We start from the raw sequence: 22,118 nt of genomic DNA on the forward strand, positions 1-22,118 counted from the left end.
GCTCAACATGCGCACGAATCTGCTGAAGACGTCCGCTTGTAGCTTTTCCGGAGGCCTTCAGAGTCGTTTATTTCCTTAGAACCACTTTGCAGCTTCGAAAAAGAAATGTAAGCGAAGTGGTGAGCTTTCAACTGCGAGAGGCGAAGTGAAAACGTGCAGAAAAGCAAGGCGAGGCCTCTGGTTCTCGTCTTCGCTTTGTTTCGCGTACGGCGCCGAAGATGGCCGCCGCACTTGTTGGAGCTTGTGGGCGGCTCTCTTCCGCTTGGGTCGTGCTGCCGGAATGTAAACTTTTGTTTTCTCCTGAAACCCGGGTTTCTATTCTCGTCCCTCCCGCTTTTTGTCACGGACACCAAAAGCGCATCGCCGGAGATGCTGCAGCGCGTAGGCGCCGTGCTCAGCGATTCGCACTGTGTACACCTTTATTGCTGCACTGCGCTGCGGTTGCAAGGTGCTTACAAGTACTCTGGTATAAACACTCATATATGCGTCTCTGTATGGACAGGAGTGTGTGCACGGGAGAGGGAGGCAAATAAAAAAACTGCTTATGTCCAAGAATGGAGACAGCACCGCAGAAACCATCGGTTAAATCGGCGTCCTTTAGTGGTCACTACATTCGACAAGGATGCTCCCCGTTCTATAGCAGAGTAAGATGAGCGCCTCAAGCTTTTGAACCAAGGTTTTGATATATACTATAGTTTATTTCGCGAAAATGAGGCTAAAGTTGTATTACTGCTGCTCATGAAACTTCTGAGGTAATTTAATACTGCAATTCATTTCGCTCGCAGTTTGTTCTGAAAGTTTTCCTCGTGCCTTGAATCATTCTGCCGATGCGAACACGTCGTTGAGGAGCTCTAATGGCAAACTAAAGCTTTCTTTCTGACGCTTTTTATGAATATCCAGCGACTGAACTTGTGTTGAAATGGTCTTTAAAAATTGACCAAATTAGCTAAGCAAGTTATATTCTGCGTTAAAGCGCAGGATGACCCTCAACAATATTGTTCCAAGTTTGCGTCTACCGATTTACTGCTTGTTTTACACACCTCGACTCAACATACTCTGAACACGTTTAATTGGATAAAAGCGCTAAAACGGTTTCATCACACGAAAGCGCCAAAAGCCACTGTCACTTCGTCTATATCCCTTCGAGCTACCTCATCCCCTTGTGCACCCTAGTCCTCCCCGTTGGTCCTCGCCGTTCTGCTAAGGGAATAATACGCTTTCTTAATTTGTGGCAGGTGCGTTACGAAGGCCCGGGGCGCATTGCTCAGAACCTGAGTTGCGAGTTCCTCCACGCGGAATGTGACTGCGCTAACCCCTTCGCGATTCGGTAGGGCCCCGGAAAGCGAAGGAGAGAGAAACTTTTTCCCCCATCCACACTTTCTGCAATGGGCTGCAAGTTGCGGTTTTGGCACAGGCTGTGATGCACTGTATTCGAATCGCTGCTTGTGTCGCAGAGCAGCAAGGGTGGCAAGAGTGTGAGGATCTTGCCACTGTCGTTCCTGCCCCCGCTCATGTGAGGCGTTGTTGTCTTTTCATTCGTCTAACAGGCTACCTTAGCTCTGCAGAACTGGAGCGAGTCCAGATACCAAGTTGAAGGGGTTTCTAGGGTTCACTCGCGGGACGACGAGATGTGTGCGCATGCTGCCTCGTGAAGGAACCTATACCACTGGCCATGCTCCTCACCAACCTACGCCACCAAGATGTCCATTCAAGTGCAGTTTGCTCACTCTATACGAAACCGTGTGTCTGAAGATCGTATGGAGCAGTTACATGCCGAGCCGGCTGGGAAATGGCGACTCTCTTTTGAAAGAGTTTCGAAATGAACGAATGGTTGGTGAGGACAACTTCAGCGGCACCGGGTCGTCAAAAAATGTGTTATTAAAGTACTGAAACTAAGTGCCTAGCCGAAGTGTAGCGGACAGCGGATACTTCAACCCATTTGGGCAGGTATTCGACGGCGATGAGGCGGTATCTGCTTTCACTGGGGAATCGGGCACACGTATAGCTCATGCCAAAAAGGTCGGATGGGTTTTTAGGTGGTGCGATGTACTCCATAGGAGATTGGCCGTTCAACAATGGCGTGTGGAGCTGGCAGTCGGGGAAAGAGGTTACGTGTTTATCGACGTCGCGCCTACGTGTCTTCCATCAAAACTTCTGCACATCTTTAGCCAGAGTTTTCCGTTGTCCTAAATGTCCGGGCGTTTAAGCCTCGCGGCACATGTGCATCTCCTGCCCGCGTTCTTACCGGCGCCGCTCTAAGCCACTGCGATCTCGGCGAGTGCCGGTGACAGAGTACCCCACTGCGGATGCAGTACGATAGATAAAGTGCCGACGACTTTCCATTCATTCGCGTCTATCCAGGCTGCTTGACGATAAGAGACAACTCTGCATCTCTGCCTTGAGCTGCAGCCATGTGCAAAAATGAAGGCCGCAAGACTTCACTCGGTATCGAGACAGAAAATCCCTGACGGCTTCCTGTGCACCCGTGCGGTAAACGACATCGAAAGTGTATTCTTGGCGTCCCAACGCCCACCTCGAGAGCTTAGAGGTGCAGTACCTCAATACATATAATCTGTTGTACTCTTCTACGAATTTCGAACACAGACTTTGTCTTCTCCCTACTTGTTAACCTACTGCCGCGCTTTGCCAGTTTAGGACCTCAACTCTTGGCGTAAATTAATCTATTTAGTGGTTTAGGGTCCGCCTCATCGCTCACTACTCGACTTTATCAGATCGGCCAACCTATCTTCATTCATTGATCCATCATTCTCTTGAAGCCATCATTACATATACCCTTTATACCCTCAGGCAATAAATATCGGCTACAAAAAACTAGAGGAAGTTGTTTCCCATCAATAATTAAACATAGCTCTTTCACATTCAAATCTGTGAATGCCTCTTGTAAGCACGCAGTGGGTAACAATGGGCAGGTTGTGTTTCCCTGCCAGACATCCTTTGCGAATGCTACAGGAGCGTGATCACATCGTCACCGTTTCAAAGCAAAGAACGGATGATTTCTTGCAGTCCAAAGTGGTCGTGCGAGTACTGCCGCATCATGATTCAAACAAAATAAAGTGCGCGCTCCTTACACGATCGTCGCTGCAACCAGTGGCCTGTTTACGCGGTCCATCTTAGCGAACCGAGCTCCCTCAATCGGGGTCCGTGGGAGGGTGCTTACATCGCGAGGCGTGATTGCAGTCACTTCATAATTTTTCATGGCCTTTATTTAAAGCCAAAAAATCAATCGCATAAATCTTAACTTTACTTAAATAGGTATTCGTCAGCAAGCTGTGCACCTTCTACATGAAAAATTTGGCACCAAAGTTAATAGATGTTGGCACATTTATATTTGTTAATTAGCATATCAGACGCTTAAAAAGACATGCTGACCCGGTAAAGACGAATCCTGATAGCGCTGTACTCGCCAAATTTCCGTAGACTGTTGTGTCATTCATTAAAGCTTGGGACCATTTGGCTGAAACAGCTTGTTATATGGGGACTGCTTATATTATGCACATTTACCGCAGCGGTTCCCTATTGAAAATACTGAACGTGGATTCTGCGTGCCTATCTTTGCGTGTTTATTGCCACGCACATTGTGACGATTGAGCGAGGTCGCAGAACGCGAGACATATTTCACACAATTTGCGCAAGCCGAGCAAGCTCGCAAATGCGACACATCTGTCACATAAAGTGCGCAAGCCGCGTAAGGCTCGTACAGCAGGAGACATCCTCGCGTGATATGCGCAAGCCGGGTGGGGCTTCCAGAATGTCCGAGAGCCAAGGGTGAGTCCCAGAATGTTCAAGAGCCTTGTCTGGCTCACAGAGCACTAGACAGTGTCAAATGGAGTTACCATCATGATACCGATAATACCTTGCATGGCTGCAAGGCTCCTACATCACTGCTCAACACGTTACGCCAATGCCCTACCTAAAGGCCTCCTCACCTGTCTGTCACTGCCTCATTCAGCATGCATGTTGTGAGATAACAAGCTTTGCAGCAATGGTGCTTCGTGGGATGACTCTCATGTGTGTAGCATGCTTGCAAAAGGACATAGATAAGGTCACCTTAACTGGCTTTATTAATGCCACATCCCTCATGACGGGTGCCACACAGTGGCTAAACAATTTCTTCAGCTTCTCCAAGTCCAGCAGGTTGGCGTCTTGATCCAGGTTCTCACTATGCAGCACCTGCAAAAAGGTAGCAGTATATGCAAAAAAATTCAGTTAATTTGTTTTCTCGAAATTCCAGAAAAGGGCACAAGTAGTTCTTCCATTAATGAACTAATGATGATTTCGAAAAGTATCAGGTTTGAAATACAGACATTGGAAAACCCGACTCAAGCACGCAGGCTGCTCAGCATCAAACCTGCACAAAATCTAATAACCGTGTCACACAGGCATTTTGAAGGCTTTCAAATGGCCATCAACTCAGTGGCACTTGAATGCAGCTAAATGGGCATTTCCAATAGCCACAGAGTCCCTAGAACAGTGTGGACATCTATCAAGATTTTGAAGGCTTTTCAGTGGTAGAAATTTGCACTCAGACATGGAGCACTCGCAACTTACACTAAGGAATAAAATCAAAGCAATTTAATCGCTGAAAGAATACTCAACATGAAATGTACAACTTATTTCACTGAAAAAAAAGAAGGCTGGCCACAAAACACTGCAGCAAGCGTATTATCACTGTTGCCAATGGCACAAAAACAATGAATACCACCTTTTCAAAACTGCGTGAGTGCTACAACAGCTTCCCAGCAAAATTATCAACTGTGACAGTGGCTCCACAGCAGTTTGGTGCGAGATGATGAAATATCTCTACGGCGATCAAGTATTCTGTGTAGCAGCGGCATAACTCCCGAGTTGAAGTGCAAATCTCAAAGCTCAATCTCCCACCTTAACTGTTATCTTTAAATACATATTTAAATTCATTGCAGCATGCTGCAGAAGTATGTGGTCAGATCATTCGAGAGGATACCTGCAAGCTATCTCAGGAGACGAAAGATCTGATGAAGAAACGCCAAAGCATCAGGACGTCTAACTTCAGAGATAGAATAGGACTAGGAGAGCTATCGAAGTTAATTATAAGTGCAAGGTAGCCAACATAAGAAAGTTTAACATGGAGAAAACCTAGCATGCTCTAAAGCATGGAGGTAGCCTAAAATCAGTGAAGAGAAAACTAATCACTGGTAAAAACCAGATGTATGCGCTGAAAGACAAAGAGGGCAATGTCATAAGCAATATGGATAAGATAGTTAAAGTAGCCGAAGAGTTCTACACAAATCTCTACAGTAGTGAATGTAATCAGAAGGTTACAGATAGAGGCAGTAGAGCACAGCAATGGGACACCAGCCAGTAACGAGGGAGGAAGTAAAGAAAGCCTCAGGAGCAATGCAAAGGGGTAAAGCAGCTGGTGAGGATCAGGTAACAGCAGATTTGTTGAAGGATGGAGGAGAGATTATGCTAGAGAAACTAGCCACCCTGCATACGCTTGCCTCGTGACCACGAGCGTATCAGGAGCTTGAAAGAATGCGAACATTATTTTAATTCATAAGAAAGAAGATGTCAAGGACTTGAAGATTTACAGACCGATCAGCTTACTATCCATTGTCTACAAGGTATTTACTAAGGTAATCACTAATAGACTCAGGACAACCTTCGAATTCAATCAATCAAATGATCAGGCAGGCTTTCATAAAGGATACTCAACAAGAGACCACATTCATGCAATCAATCAGGTGATAGAGAAATGGGCAGAATACAACCAACCCCAATATATAGCCTTCATTGACTACCAGACAGCAATTGACTCGGTGGAACCACAGCTGTCGTGCAGGCATTGTGGAATCAGGGTGTAGAAGAGTGTTATGTGAAAATATTGGAAGATATTTATAACGACTGCACAGCTACCATAGTTCTCCATAAGGTCAGCAATAAAATTCCAATAAGGCAAGGTGTCAGGCAGGGAGACACGATTTCACCAATGCTATTCACTGCCTGTTTACAGGAGGTATTCCGGGGCCTGAAATGGGAACAGTTGGGGAGAAGAGTTACTGGAGAATACCTAAGTAATTTGAGATTCCCTGATGGCATTGCCTGGCTAAGCCACTCAGGATATGAACTGCAAAGCATGATGAATGAGTTAGACAGGCAGAGCAGAATTGTGGGGCTAGAAATGAACACGCAGAAAACCAAAGTAATGCTCAACAGCCTAGCAAGGGAACAGCAGTTCACAATTGGTAGCGAGGTGCTAGAAGTAGTAAGAGGATATGTATACTTAGTGCAGGTAGTGACCGCTGATCCGGATCATGAGAGGGAAATAACTAGAAGAATAAGAACGGGGTGGAGCGCATATGGCAGGTTCTCTCAGATCGTGAAAGCCATTTGCCAATATCCCCCAAGAGAAACGTCTAACACAGCTGTATCTTACTCGTACTCACCTATGGGGCAGAAATGTGGAGGCTAACAATGAGGGTTCAGCTTATTTCAAGGACAACGCAGCGAGCTATGGAAAGAAAAATGATAGGTGTAACGTTAAGAGATCGGAAGCGGGCGGAGTGGGTGAGGGAAAAAACGCGGGTTAATGAAATCCTATTTGAAATCAAAAGGAAGAAATGGGCTCGGGCAGGGAATGTAAGGCGAAGGCAAGACAACCGCTGGTCCTTGAGGGTAACAGAGTGGATTCCATGAGAAGGTAAATGTAGCAGGGGGCGGCAGAAAATTAGGTGGGCGGATGAGATTAAGAAGTTTGCGGGGATACGGTGGCCACAATTGGCAGAGGACAGGGTTAATTGGAGAGACATGGGAGAGGTTTTGCCCTGCAGTGCGTGTAGTCAGGCTGCTGCTGCTGCTGCTGCTGATGATGATGACAGCCTGAGCACACCTACAAAGTAAAACTGTGAACTCGACCCAGCAGCACTTTACTGTGTTGAAAGAGAACAGGTACAATTGAATTACTGCATTACCTTGTTATCATTAAAAAGTACAGGGCTCTAAGGACTTCCTAATTTACATCGAACCGAATGGTTTACAGTGAACTTTCACGGATTACACTAACAGGCACTGAAAATCCAACACAGCTGCCCAAGAGAATATTAGGCAGCCGCGCTAGCCTTCTTTTGCGCTATGCTACCTGATACCAGATTAAGATTCGAGAGCAATTTACTCATACTCTAGCACTGGGATACGTTATGCCCCAGACTGATGCAGCTGTCTTACTAAAGGCAGAGAAGCTTTCAGTGTGGGTCATGTGTGCTGTGGCGTGAACACATGCACAGGATCGCCTGCTACCATTCAAGTCCTCTGTGTACACAAATGCAGGTGCAATAGAAAACCCACATCACAAATTTGGCTAGTCTGGTCGGCCAAGCATGGGCCAGCTGATAGCACGAAGCAGCAGGTGCGACACATACCATCATCATCAGCCTGACTAGGCCCACTGCAGGGCAAAGGACTCACCCATGTCTCCACATTAACCCTGTCCTTTGCTAGGTGTGGCCACCATATCCCCGTACACTTCTTAACCTCATCCGCCCATCTAAGTTTCTGCCGCCCCCTGCTATGCTTGCATTCTTTTGGAATCCACTCCATTACCCTTAAGGACCAGCGGTTATGTTGTCTTCCCATTACAAGCCCCGCCCAGGCCCATTTCTTCCTCTTAATTTCAAGTAGCATGTCATTAACCCGCGTTTGTTCCCTCACCCACTCCGCCCCCTTTTGGTCTCGTAATGTTAGACTTATCATTTTTCTTTCCATAGCACACTTTGCTGTCCTTATTGTTTGGCACGTGTTTTTTTCTTTGTAATAAGGCATAAAGTATTATACATGAATTACCACATGGCATCCTCCTATGACCGCTAAATAATTTATAATCAAATTTCTTTCTCCTGCTGTATTTGTTTCGGTTTCGACAGCTGAATGATGGCTGTGACGTCAAAGCGAGGTTATTGGTCACGTGAGGCATGAAAAACTGCAATACAATTGGTACTTCTGGCTCTTAAGGAATGCTGGTGTCAGCGCTGTAGCGAATTAAAATGATGAAGCAGCGATTATAAGTGCAGTTTTACCACGCCTCACGTGACCTATAACCTCTCTTTGATGTCATAGCCATAGTCAAATTGTTCACCGAAACAGGATGGCAGAAAAAGTTGATTATAAATTATTCAGCGGTCTCACGCGAATACCAGATGGTGATTCATGCATAGTAGTGTCTTCCGCAGCATTATAGAGAAGAAAACATGCCACCAAGATTAGGTGTCTATACTCTTTTAAGCTGAACTCTTTTAATTAGCCTCCACATTTCTGTCCAAAAGTGAGAAACATGCAGGCTAAAGAAAAGATTTCAGCTTAAGTACCAAAGTGGCTCTAATCACACGATGAAGCGGAAAAACTCTCGACACTTGAACAGAGAACAAATAGGAATACCAACAAAATTTTAGATTCTTGTAAGGCTATCAAGCATTTCTGAATATTGTAAACTGCACTTTCACACATACAGTACGCATGTATGCCAAGCTCACATTCAGTAGCCCTGTTTTCCGGCTGTAATTATCATGGTCTGAGCTCAGTTACAGATTTAAAACCAGCCAAAAGATGCAACACAGGAAAAGAGAAGAAAACAGGTTGGACTATCAATTGAATTTTTTGTGAAGGAAAAGAAGGCTCGCATGAAGATGCGCCACACATGACCCACACCAGCGAAAGGCAGGACAACAAATAACTGTCACTGATATACAAGCACGTCATCTAAAAGAGAAAATTCTTTCCGTTGAAGATTGACTAATGGCTTCGCTACTCATACAGCCATTGCCTTGGAGATATGCATCAAATACCTTACAGATTTGTTTACCACTTCTATACACCACTGAAGTGTCACAGAAATCAGGCGTACACACTGATGGGTCATCTTATGATTTACACTCACGACATTGGCACTGTAGTGCCAGATTAGAAGCTGCCTTCCCCCTACGAGTTAGTGCTCACTCAGGGACACATTAAAGACACCTGCACATATCCCTGAAGTAGTTTCTTGCACAAGCTAGCGGAATGTGATAAACCACTTCCTGCAAGTCCTGAACCTAGTTTTATGGGATACCATACTGCTATCCCGGGTTTTAACAGCAGCGCAAAGGCCATCAACACAATGATTGGCGCAACAATTACATTTAAAAATTTTTCCGACACTCGATTTGAACTCATGAAGTCTACACAAAGGACTCCATGATAACCGTTCTGAGGTGAATGGCAGTTCAGCCTAGCCTCTGGAATCTGTGCCAAAAAAAACGGAGTCAGCGCATCGCAATTTATTTCCGATATCAGCCAGTGCTGATGACAATTGTATATTTTGCTTTCTCTGGCTTATAAAGCTCCACTTTCAAAAAAAGTGTCGTCTTTGTGGTTAGGATGCAGAACTTCATCATCACAGGTCAACTTCAGCTTGCCATCAGTGTCCTTTTAATGCCTCAAAGTTGAACAATAGCTCCATTCATAGAGGAGGGCTGTGCATAAATTTCGACCACCAAAGATTCTTTAACATGCACTGACATTGCATAACACACGAGCAAATATGCATTTCGCCTTGTCGAAACGAAGCCACCACAATTCAATCCCGCGTCTTTGGGCTCAGTAGCCGAACACCAATGCAGTAGGCCACAGCAGCAGGTGAAAAACAAAAGAGAGCCCTTAATAGGCAACCTAACTTGCAAAAATCAACATAACGAGGGGTCACACAAGTAGCAGTGGACTAGGAAAATAAAAGTTACTTGTGTCGGAAGATGTCTTCAGTGCTTACCTCAAAAGCCTGCTTGCTTGCTGGGCATCCTAGCACCAAGTGGAAGGCTGGCACAGCTATACTGGAGAGCTTGGAAGAGGCATTGCTGGTAAAGCTATGTGGAGCTTGCTGCAAGGTAAAAAGACACATTTAACAGCAGCACAGTGCAAAAAATGGACTAGAATCAAGCATGTAAGGCAAAATGCAAGGCACAAAAAGGAGCTGGTCGCAGAATGGAACACGACTGTTTAACCACATTTCGAAGTGGGCCAGGCAACAAGAAATTCATAACCACGGCAGTCATTCACAAGCTAGCCTCAGACGAGACATCACTTGCATATCGATATCCAGCATCGTTTCTACAATACATGCCACCATTCAAAAGAACAGACCACAGCAGAACGATATTTTCAGTAGAAGGCTGGTTTGCTTCAAATTCTGCATGCGTCCCTCAATTTGAAATCTGGCATGATTAGCACTGATTTCACATTCTCACAGGTATGATGAATTAATAGTGCCAATTGCAGAAAAACCACACTTTTTCCTTTAACATCAAATAAGGTATTGGAGAGGTACCTCAGCATATTTAAGTCAAAGTCAGATTTATTTGCGCCATTGGTTATAATCATGAAACAATTAAGTTTATTCTTCGTACATATTAAAGGCTCAATTACCCTTAAATTTCACTGCAACTTCGGGATTTAGGCCAAATGGAGCTAGGGCACCTGTGTGCATTTTGCAGTTGTTTGTACCATTTCAGCTCCGAGCCAAAGTATGAAAAAGCGAATGCCAAAATAGAGGCGAAAAACTTCAGAGCAATTTGTTTTTATCTCACCGTTCTGCTATTCAAGGCTCGACTACACTGGCTCGGCTATAAGTACGAACGCAGCTGGATCATACGGAGCTTCGTACCTTAAATACACAATTTATAAAAGTACAAGTGAAATACAAGTGAAAGAGGAGGAAGCTCAATCCTAAGGCATACAGCTGAATCGCAGTCTACGTAGTTATACTGCTCGAGCGCTGTTACTTCAATTACAGCGTAACATGCGGCGAGAATGCAAAGCCCGGGCCGAAGATCTATTCGCGGGCACATATTCCATTCTCGGCGAGAGATGAATGGCAGTACGGCGGCAGTACGGCGCCGATATCGTGCACCCCGCGATCGGATCAGCTGTGCATATTTGCATGGCATACTGACCATGACCGTGTGACCACTGACACTACACGCGCATTCATGCCCGTGTGCCGCCAGCAAACAACCTTTCAGCGCTGCGTGCTGCCGCGATAGGCACTGCGTCTTCGCGTCTCTGTACTAGCTGTGTTGACGTGGCCAGTTGTGCGCAAAGGCTTTGAAATAATGAACAGGTTCGAAGAAAATTAACTTACCCCCAAGATGCGAGATGTCACCCGGGTAGTGGTCTCCCACCAGCTGCTCCGCCATGGAGGAAATGAGCCCCGCCGTCAGCATAGCGTTTCCAGTGAAGGCGCGCAAAGGACGACGCGCTATCCGTCGAGCCCGCTGACGCACGCTATAAACACAGGTTTAGCGAATTTCACTGCTGTCGGCACATCACATATCGGAAGAGTGACAAATGCTCATTCCAGCGATGGTTCACGCCCTCGGCACCACAAAGGAGGACCACGACCGACCACGACAAACGTAGCAACGCTGTCCGCCATGCTGTCCCTTCCCAGACGCTGCGTTCGTTGGCTAGCGCTTCGGCCAGTTCCGGCTTCCTTCGGCCCGTTTAGAAAGGCATCGCCTCCAGGCATTCCTCCAGGTCGTCTCTTTCGGGCTCTATGCTTTTGGGCAGTGCGATAGCAAAGGATTAAAACCAAATGAAACTTTCGTTACAAAAATAATTAAGTTCTTGTGCACATATTAGCATTAAAAACTTGAGAAATTTGTGACGCGTGGACGCATGAATATGCGTGTCGGTACATGCGTGCGTGCGTGCGTGCGTGAGTGGGCATGGTCTAGCGCGTCAAATCCAAAGCCTATCCGACATGCTGCATGGTTTCTGAGATCACCGCCGTGAGCTTCGCTTGTTTTCTCGTGCTGCTGCTGGGCGGTCTTGTGCGCCGCTGTTACTGTGCTGGAATCGCAAAAGAAGAAGGATTACCGGTGTGTGCTGCCGGTGGGCGCGCTCTCATCCAAGAGTAGTAGCAGCTCCCAATTAAGCGATCCGTCGGGGCATATGTGTTATGGTTGTCTGGTCGACAACGATAATGAGGTCAGCAGTGCGGTGCCGTCGTTTGATGAGTCGAACCTTTCGGCCTATTGCTCTGCTAACTTCGTTGCAAAAATGCCTGGCTCATAAGCAGCGACAGTGGCCATTGTTTCTGTGGTGTGTTTCGATTACAAGACGGCGCCCTTCTACAGTGTGGCTTCCTTGGAAACTTAGTCGGCGGTGTGCCTGCAACGCCTGTCGCTGTCAGCTCAAACTGACCGCCTGCGAGCGCTGCCTTCTTTTGCGATGTGAACGGTGACGGGACACTTACTGCCTGTGGCCGGAGCTTATAGCAAAAGCGAAGAGTGTTTTCTGTGAAGGTTTGACGAAGTGCGTGTGTCAGTCTGGACCCTTAGCAAGTCATACGAGATGCGACATGCAAAAGTGGTCCACCAGTCGCTTCAGCAGAAAGGAGTGCGGATGTTTTTTACGTTACTTCAATCGAGAACTGCCCATGCAAATATTTCAACTCGTCTCTTGCCTAAACAGCATAGTAAAGAAGCTAAAGCAACAAAACTGCTGTTTCCATGCTGTATATTGATTCCGCACTCGTGCTAGAGGTGGGAAATATGTAGCAGTTATTGGCGGAGTTACAGCCTATGAAGCACGTGCAGCTTCATGTAACTGCAGGTTAGGATATGCGCCTTACTTGGTATTGACTTTGTGACCAGACATAGCCATTTGTCAACTAAAAGAAATTTTCTTGCTATAGGATTCTGCAGCATTATGTATGCTTCTGGACACTGAATACCGGGTGCGTCACCTCTCTTGAAAGCACTCAGATTTGTGTACTTATCAGTACGTTTGAGATGAGAAAATTTTATCAGCTTCTTTTCTTTATTTTATAATTAGCTACACAGCATGTTGCAAAAAAAATGTTTTAAGGAAGAGTATTTCAGTTTAGAGTAGAACAGTTCAACAAAGTTGTTTTGGGCATTCTGGTAACTTCAAGATGGTATTTGATGGTTGCATACAGACGCGCAAGTCAAACCTCAAAGGGCATCAAACTTAACAGTACCGCTGAGCTTATCCTTTCGTGCTTTTTATGTGTGTGTAGATCACGTGGGGAAGTTCAGTATTGGATGTTGGATTTCATAGTTCTGCTACAACTTTTATCTTCCTTTCTACACATGAAACATGACTGAACTTGATTACATTCCCCAAGCAAATACCTGACGCCTTACAAGCGTTCCTTACTGTGCACAGTTGTCCCAGTGCATTATATCCACTCATGTGCAGCACACTGTTGTGTTGCTCTTGGTCTCCAAATGTGACTCTCAGCAATATGATGGAATCATAGTCCATCCAGATGGTCTTTGTGGTAGTGCAAATTTCAAAACAGATTGAAGAAGAATGAAGAGTGTGATACTTCGTCATGCATCATGCAATGCTGGTGCTAATCAGGCAACATATGTGGTATATATACTTCGCACATTTGAGATTCATTGGATTTGTTCTGGAGCCATACTGGGAATTAATTAATCGATCTGTGATTTGTCACTGAAATTGAGAGAGGGCACTAATTTCTGAACTTTTGACACCAACTGTGAATTCAAAACTGTCTTTTCATGTAGGCTTACATGGCTTTTTTACGTGTATGTAAATTTATGCTAATGACTTTGGAAATTGCTTTGGAAATGGTTTTAGAAATTGCCTCGTAACATTCCTGTTACAGCTCACAATTCGCTTTCTGCACGTCATGTTTGATTGAACCTGATTATATCCCCAAGCTTGTTTGTTGCACCTAACAGACACTGTTGCCCTTTCAGAGTTATTCCATTGATTGACTCCTTTCGAGTGCAAGCAACAAATGGTTGTGTTGCTTCTGATTTCGAAATATGGCTGTCTGCATGACGGGCGACAACATAAATGCTCTGGATGGCTTTCATCATGCATCTATAAGATATCTGTAACTTTCAGAATTGGTTAAAGGAAGAACTGAAGGATGCTGTAAGAGTCGTTAGAAGCTTGTTTTTTACATTATTTTATAATGAACTTGCAATGTTGACAAGTTCTTGCTCAGTGTGCATGTTGTCATGTACAGGTCCCTGCAGTTTCGAAGGGAACCATTTTGCACTAAAAGATAATTTTTTGGTTATTTGTTTGCTGAAGTTGAAAATGATTAATGGGTACTTACACCAAGACGAAAATTATAAAACAGCAAAACGTGAGCTTATTGCTCATTATTGAGAAGTAATCATTAACTGAATGCTCGAACTTTGTTTGCTTTCACCCTAAATGGGCCTTTACAGTCTCGACAAGTTGCTACTAAGCAAGCAAACGCACACATGGCCACACGCAGCCTCACTGAGCTTGCTCAGTGTGCACATAAGTACGCACAGCTTCGGCAAGCCCCCTCTCAGCACGCAGATGTCCACGCACAGAGAGTTGTCCACGAGAGTCCACGATTTTTTACACACAAAGAGTGTGCGTGTACGTCTTTCAGCTCACAGTACGCGATCATGTACACACAGGACGCACAGAATGCATACAGGTAACGCACAATTTCTGCGCATTCGTGTGCAAAATGAACGTGATCGTACAAAAATCACTGTTCTCGTGCAAACTCACGCAGAGTTTTTTCAATAGGGTTGGCCTCGTGGTTAGAGCATCCAGCTCGTATGAAGGAAGTGCAGGGTTCGATCCCTAGCGCCACCGAGTTCCCACTGCTGGTGAATGGGTACATGCTTTCCCCTGGCCTAGTGCTCGGCTTCTCCTGGGTGAAATCCTAGGAAAAGGGGTCCACGACCCAACTAGTGTAGTCTAAGAATACCTTGTTCTATGGCGCTCTTTGGCGAAATACTGCCCTTGCGCCAGAAAAAAACCCATGATCTTCATATAGGCGGTACATTTCTCTGCAACTTATTATGTGGAATAAAATTTGCAGAGTGCACTTAAGACCGTCTTTATGCTTCGAAGGCGAAACCATTAATTTTTTAATTTGTATATTATGCGAAGCATACTAGCCGCACAACCGAGCTCTTCCTTGCTGCGCCGCGCGCGGCCGCGTAGCTACCACTTGACCTACATCGGCGCACCACGTGATATGACGTCACAACAGCTGTGAAAGCTGGGGCTCAACTCGTGCGCTCGCTTGCGGACGCGCAGCCTCCACCGGCGGCCTAACTCCCGCTCCTTCCGCTAGGGGCGCTGACGTCACAACAGCTGTGAAAGCTGGGGCTCAACTCGTGCGCTCGCTTGCGAACGCGCAGCCTCCGCCGGCGGTATGCTTCGCATCCTAGGCTTAGCCATAAGCTAAGCCAGGCCATTTTTGTCCTTCCCCTCTAATGACAGTCCTACCGTTAGCATACAGTCGTAAGGAAACGCATACACTAGGTTCAGCTTTATTCGCTAATAAGCAAACAAGGGCCACAAAGTTGTCAGATGTACTTTTTTTATATATACATTGCGTTCTGCGTGTTCTTTTTGTTCTTCCTCGTTGCTATGCATTGCTTGTTGTTTTTTTGAAATGTTATGCCATGCCGAAGCCGGGTAAAAAAGACAAAAAAAGGTGGATTCGTGGCCTATGGGTTGCAAGCTTGCGCCTTGGTTGAATTCCCCGCACATCCGGAACAAATTTTATTTTTCTTTGCTGATGACTTCACGATGTGACGTGGGTTTTGGTACAACTTTTCCTGTACAAAAACCGGGCTGTGTTGCTGTTGAGCCACATAAGGCTTTCGCCTTAATACGGCCCCAAGTCGAATGCACTGCCCGAAAACAAGCTAGTTCCCGCATTGATTGAAGTCTAACGTTGGTCCGATTCCGTTGCCGGTTGACTTTCCAAACATGGTGACAACAACGAAGCAGCGGACAGCCTACAACAGTCTACAAGGGACAGTCTAATCAGTCTACTAGCTTGCTAGTCTTTAAAGCTACTTCTGGAAAGGAAAAGTAATATGTTAGCATTCCGCCATGTTCTGGGTCTGTTCAGCGCTTCACCGGACACTTGTGACGTGCGACACCTATTGTGGGTGTGCCGAGCGGCGCCTTTTGTGCGCATACATTTCCTCAAGGAGGTGGCCCGCCGGTGGAACCATAATGAGTGGACGATATGGAGAGCGATTGTCGAAGTTCCGCTTCAAGGTATCAACAGGAAATGGGCTGCATACATTCGCATAACTTTATCTCCAGCACCCCAACCCTCCTTATTAACTTACGCTCAATGACGTATACATGTCGAATAGAAACTATTTCGCACCAGAACGCCACTATAGCTTCTTTTTTTACCTTTTTTCCGGCATATCTAAAAGATGAACAGTTACTACCGTGGCCTCATTTGCTTTTGAATTTAAGTTACACGAGATGCTTATTAGTTTAATTTTTTTTAACTTCTGGGAACTTTCTTTGTACAGTCAAGACGGAACCAATGGTGTGAATGGTGTTATAAAAATTGTCTACGACACACTGCTCCGAGAGAATAAAAAAAAAGAAAAGAACGATTTTTTTTACGAAGGTAAAAAAATGAGCAAAATTTCAAGCTGCCACTGTGAACTACGGCGGCGAGAAAGTTGTCAAGAGCAAACAAAGGCAGAAGCTGCCGCCTCAGCAGTCTACTTCCTAAATAATTAATCGTGACACAAAAAGGAAAGAGTGAGAGGACCGGCAGGTAGCAGCAGCAGGAGCGCTCTCTGTTCACCAACAAAGGCCGATTCCAGGTGCACTCTCAAGGGAGCACTGGGGCCCCGCAGTCGCGCGCAGACAAGACGGATCGAAGAAAAAGAGGGGCTCATTTTTTATGCGAAACGCGGCGAACTTTAATCACAGTTTGCCTCGCGCGGGTCAAATTTCTGCGATACCCGTCGGATCCCCGAGCCCGGTCTCTTTCCTGCTCGGCTGAGCACGCCAGTCTGAATTGCCGTGTAGCGGGGGGAAAAAGAGCGCTTCGGCGGACGTTATTAATAATTTAGCCCCCCATTCCTAGGGCTTCTCTTTGCGTCGCGGGGGCGCCGCTCTGGTGAGCTGCTAGAGCTGTTTGTTTGCGGCCTGCGTGTCTGGGCCGCCGCAATGTGTGCGCGCGAACCGGCGCGCTGGAGTGGGGGGGGGGGGGGGGGGGGGGGGGGGGTGCCGCTCATTTGACGACTCCGGGGCTTAGGTACGCAGTGAGTGCCGCGGGCAAAGAAAGAAATCAGCTCGGACTCGGCAATGGAGCGAAAAATGTTGCAACTCTAAAGTGCGAAGCGTTGTTAACGGCACAGGATGTGTGTGCGAACGCGCAGTTCGGTATGGAGCTGGGCGTGCTCAGTACTCATAATTTGTGTTGTAGCCGCAAAAAGAAAACAAGAGTTAGTATTACCCCCATGAATATTTAACCACTACTGGACTCGCTTAACTTGTTTCTTCGTCGGTGGCTCAGCCAGACATTTTTATCCGGAAACAGAGCGGGAGGATCTGGCACTTGAGCGAGGTGGCAACAAAAGCATGAAACTGTGCCTGTTGTGAAAGATCGGCCACATCTCAGGGAAAGGAAGGAAGGAGGGTGAGGGATAATGGCATTTTCGAATGAACCTTGTTGCTTTCCCTTTGGAGGCGAAACGTGCTGCTCGGCATATGTGTTTTTTTTTTTTCCTGATCCATTCTTTCACGAGAGGAAAGGTCATCGCCATCACATTCAGCGCTTTAGGTTCTTGGTTCTGGTTTCTTTTCAAGTTAAGACACCTTTACACGCTCCAAACAAATACTGAAGGAAAAGCTATATGACAAAATCAGAACTTTTGTGACGAAACTGCGTCTCAGTAGAGCTAAATTCCGAAATGTTATTTCTCTAATGAGAAGTGCTTGGAGGACTGGCGCTTCACTGCTGCTTTGAGACTCAATCACAGTGTTCGCGTCTTTAAGCGTCCTTTCCTAACATAAAGGTGATTACCGAAAAATTTCTTGACGTGAATTATACTCTTACGTGGCCTGGAACCTTTCTCTCAATCCACGCACAAATACGGCAAGTAAAAGCGGCGGTTTTTCAGCACGTCGATTGTCCCTGAGTTACAAAAATAAAGACTTGTGCTTACACTGGAGGACGATGTGTTGTACCTGGATTAAAGCAGAAAATTTGATGACTGCATGTTATGAGCTCCTCACAAGCGTCAGCTTGAAAGTTGGCATCAATATGACATCTACTGCAGGGTCTAAAGCTGGCAAATTCTGAGGCCACTGACGCAGCTTCAAAGCCTGGTATTACGTTATTCATTTGATTATTTATCCTATAATTACCTAAATACATATATTGCTAAAGGTATGATGGATGGCCATCGTTATAGCCTGACTTTTCGCCCATGTATATTGAAGAAGAAAGCATCTGCGTGTTAGCTTTCATATCTTATCCCGTTTTTCTGGAATTTACTTCCTGCAGGAACGAACTGCCGCGTGGGCAATGGTCACCGCTGTCTCGGCATGCGAGCAAAGGCCGGCAAATGTAAAAACGTAAAGTGTAAAAATGAATGCGCATTTTTGGATAAAATGTGTTGATCCGCGCACACTTTCTTTATTTGTTTTTGCATTATTCTCCCGCGCATGTACACTGCCGTTTTTCCGCCCTCGCCCCGATTTTGCTATACATTCACTCGCATGGCCACTGAATAAACTGTTGCAAGATGCGCATCTCTCGTCTCCTTTCTTGATGATGATGATGACGAATTTTACGGCGCAAGGGCATCTGTGGTCCAAGAGCGCCATGGCACAAGGTTTTTTCTTGTACTCAAAGTTAGGTCAAAGACGCATATCCCAGGTATTTCACCCTAAAGAAACCGAGGAACAGGCAGGGGTAAGCTTGTACCCATTACATTACCGATGGGTAACCGACGGCACTGGGGATCGAACCCCGCACCTCCCTCGTGCGAGGCGGATGCTCAAATCGCTAGGCCACCGCTACTGTCTCGTCTCATTTCTTAGTGTGGTGTCTGTTTTGCGCTTCGTATTATTTTCCAACCATGCACCAACTAGCCCCTCAGCGTGTATTACTAGAAAACTGGTGGTGCAAGTTTATTCCTTCGTTCGATCTTGCTGCTCCGGTGTGATATTCGGGTCATGTAGTGTTTTTTGTTATGAAATACGTCTTCGATTCTTGCGTGATTCCTTCTCTTTATGCGAAAAGAAGCAGCCGGCTTCGCGGTCAGGCCCTCTCCCCTCCTAAATGCGCAAATAATTAAAAAAATGGATATGTTTTAGGCTTACTGCCGTACGAGTTGTTCCGGCGTGGCAGTTGAATTTCGTTGTTGGCGACATGATTTGTGTTCCTTCACGTCGATGGTTTATTTCTTTTGGCACCAGCAGCAAACAACTCCGACGTATTCCGGCGCTAGGAAGTTGCAGTTGTTATGTTGCTGTATTTGAACACTAGGAAGGGGCCTTGTCATAGAGCCCATACTGCCGTCTGGTATTTCCAAGTGGTGTGTAGTTGACCTGGTGGACGACGATGTAGCACTCACGCTATCGCGTCTCAGCAACCATTACCGTTTCCTGTTGTCTTGCCCCAGGTAATGAAGCGCGTCTTGCTAGCGGCTACGTGACAACCTGGTGGAGGTGCTGGGTGACGTTAGCTTATGCAAGGAACTCCTCCCAGCAAACGTCGCACCAGCCGTGCACCGCTTGGCACTCCGGCGCATCGCCTCAGTTAGAAGATGTAGGGACGGTCTTCGGAGCATGGTCCACTAGAGACCGCCATGGCGACTGTCGCACCAATTCTGGTATAAGCCGCCGGTTCCCCGTCAGCTCACTATACACTTTGCAGACCCTGCTGGTTCCAAAGACGTTTTCGAGGATGTGAAAGACTGGTGCTTCACTCTGAACGGATCACTGCTTTTAACCAGTGGGATGACGCAGAGAAGCTCTGTAGCGTTTGTTTCAGTCTCGAGAATGGCGCTCGCACATGGTTTGAAAACCACGACTGCTATATCGTCATCGTTCGTGTTAGCTATACGCCACCTAACAATAATACTAGACGACATTATTTCCCACCATGCGAATTTTCAAAGCTTCTATTTCGTCTTACTAATATAACTGCTCATGAAGTCTGAAACCTGAATGCGGAAGAAGGAAAGCAAAACTAGCCAAAAACTAGAGAACGCAATGTTTTTCTACATTTTCGAAAAGGGCCTCATCTGTAGGCAATATTTTTATTTATGCGACAACATTTAGGCTGTCGTCACGCAGTTTCTGGTTTCTTATAAGGAAATTCCTTGACTGATAAACTGGGGTCACGTCGCCCTAATGACTTCATCATGGTCACTTAACCTCAATTGACCAATCGAAGAGCACCGCCTAATATGAAATTCCTTGATTGGTCAGTTGCGAGATGACGTCACCAGTGCCACGTGATCCCAAGAAAATCAATCAGAGAGCACCTCCAAATTTACAATCCGAATGATTGGTCTAGAGAGGTCGCGTGGTCTTGAGAAGTCATCACAACCTGCTCACCATGGCTCGTGGCAATCTAGCCACAGGGTTGTGAAGTACGTGACCCCCGTGAAACGTGGCAACAGAATTGATTCAAATAAATTGCATGTGTCTTTGACCCCACCTTGAGTAAGCGAAAATACCTTGCGCCATGGCGCTCTTTGGCCGCAGATGCCTTTGCGCCATAAAAATTCATCATCATCCTCATGAAAGAAATTCAATGCAGTCGCCACCTGCCAGCCGTGGCACTGCGCAAGAACCATAGGGGAGCCCGGGAAGAGCAACCTAGGTCTCACAAGCCTCACCAGTGGCTGTGTTTCAAACAGCCACCTACCGGGACAGTGGCGCAGCTCTTAACTGCTTATTAACCGCTGCACCACTGCGCCAGCAGTTGTATGAGGACTCCCCGCGATCTATGAAGGTCGGGGTGTTATCAACACCACTTGACCACTAGTGGACCAATCATAGCGCACCCGCCAGATTTGAAAACATGAGGACCCCAAAAAAATTCCAAACGACCCCCAACATCTTGAAAGCAGGCCCACTCCAGAAAATGAATTAAGGTGTATTAGTGTGTCGCATTAGTACAATCTCATATGATAGTCCAATCGAAGGTACTGGAACATTCTAGAATGTGATTACTCACGCATACCATGTAAGAGTAATGCAACCCATTCCAACGGTCTTTGCGTGGGAAAATCCCAATAAAAACATTATACAATAATTGTAGACACCATAGGAGGGGACCTGAATGCTATCGCATTTACTTCTTTTATAATGTTGATTAAAAGGTCCAAAAGTTTTTTTTGTTTCTGTTTTTTGTTTTTATGGTTTGTTTCCTGTCAGGTTTCGGACGGCGAAGTATTCTGCGTGCGAATGTTGCTTCTGCAGCTTGGTGATGATTCTAAATCAAATACTGGCAAATGACAGCGAAGGACGAATGAAAACTAACGAATCAAAATAATTCGTCGCTTCAAGGTTGTTGTAGAGACCTCGAATGTAAGTTTGTGTGATATCGACAGAAGCAAATCGACCGTGTGGGGCAGGCTGTGCCGTTAACTGCTTGACTATGCACGGCCGTACAGTCGGGGTCAAAAGTCTGCGGACCACATGTTCCTCAAACGAAGCCGACAGCTCTGCTAATAGCTGGCGGCTGGAGACCACATTTGTGGAAGTGAAAGTCAAAATTTTGTTCTTTCATCTCCAAGAGTGTGGTTTGGCTTGAGCGCTGAGCCACCAGTCGCTCAGCGCTCAAGCCTGTGAAAAGCTGATACCGAAGTTGCAGTACAGACATTGATGTCACTTTTTTCGCATGGTGTGGGCAAAAACTTTGGGAGGTATTTTGAGCAACACATTTCATTCCATGTGAATAACAAAGAACATGGGCTCTGAGACAAAGACTGACGTGTGTTAATAAAAGCATCGTGAGGTTTCTTCGTGCGTTGGAAATGCAATGTAAACACGACGTCTCTTTTCGGATCCGGAAGGAGTTGATAACAGTTTTTCTTTTGGTGAACCGTATACCCTGAGCGAATGACAAGGCCGGCGTGTGCGAGTTGCATTACAATAACAGCCACGTCACAAAAGCGTCTGTGATAAGGATATGTTTTAGCACGCTACCGGTACCAGAGGTGCTTTGCGGTACACGAACTTGAAACACACCCATCCGACTGCGATGCGACGCAAACGAGTAAACAGGAAGCTAGGTTTTTCGCTGGAAA

At 46.1% G+C, this 22,118-nt stretch overlaps 1 long non-coding RNA gene across 1 annotated transcript; it reads right to left on the reverse strand.

The window, feature by feature from the left end:
• Positions 1 to 4,064: 4,064 nt before the first annotated feature.
• Positions 4,065 to 12,887, reverse strand: LOC149351798 (uncharacterized). Its single transcript, XR_016290653.1, has 3 exons — positions 11,162 to 12,887; positions 9,794 to 9,901; positions 4,065 to 4,191 (listed from the first exon to the last, which is right to left on the reverse strand). It is a non-coding gene; the product is annotated as an uncharacterized LOC149351798 (long non-coding RNA).
• Positions 12,888 to 22,118: the final 9,231 nt, after the last annotated feature.

Source organism: Amblyomma mixtum, chromosome 3, assembly GCF_055824585.1.
Source record: "Amblyomma mixtum isolate Tamu chromosome 3, ASM5582458v1, whole genome shotgun sequence".
NCBI lineage: Eukaryota > Metazoa > Arthropoda > Arachnida > Ixodida > Ixodidae > Amblyomma > Amblyomma mixtum.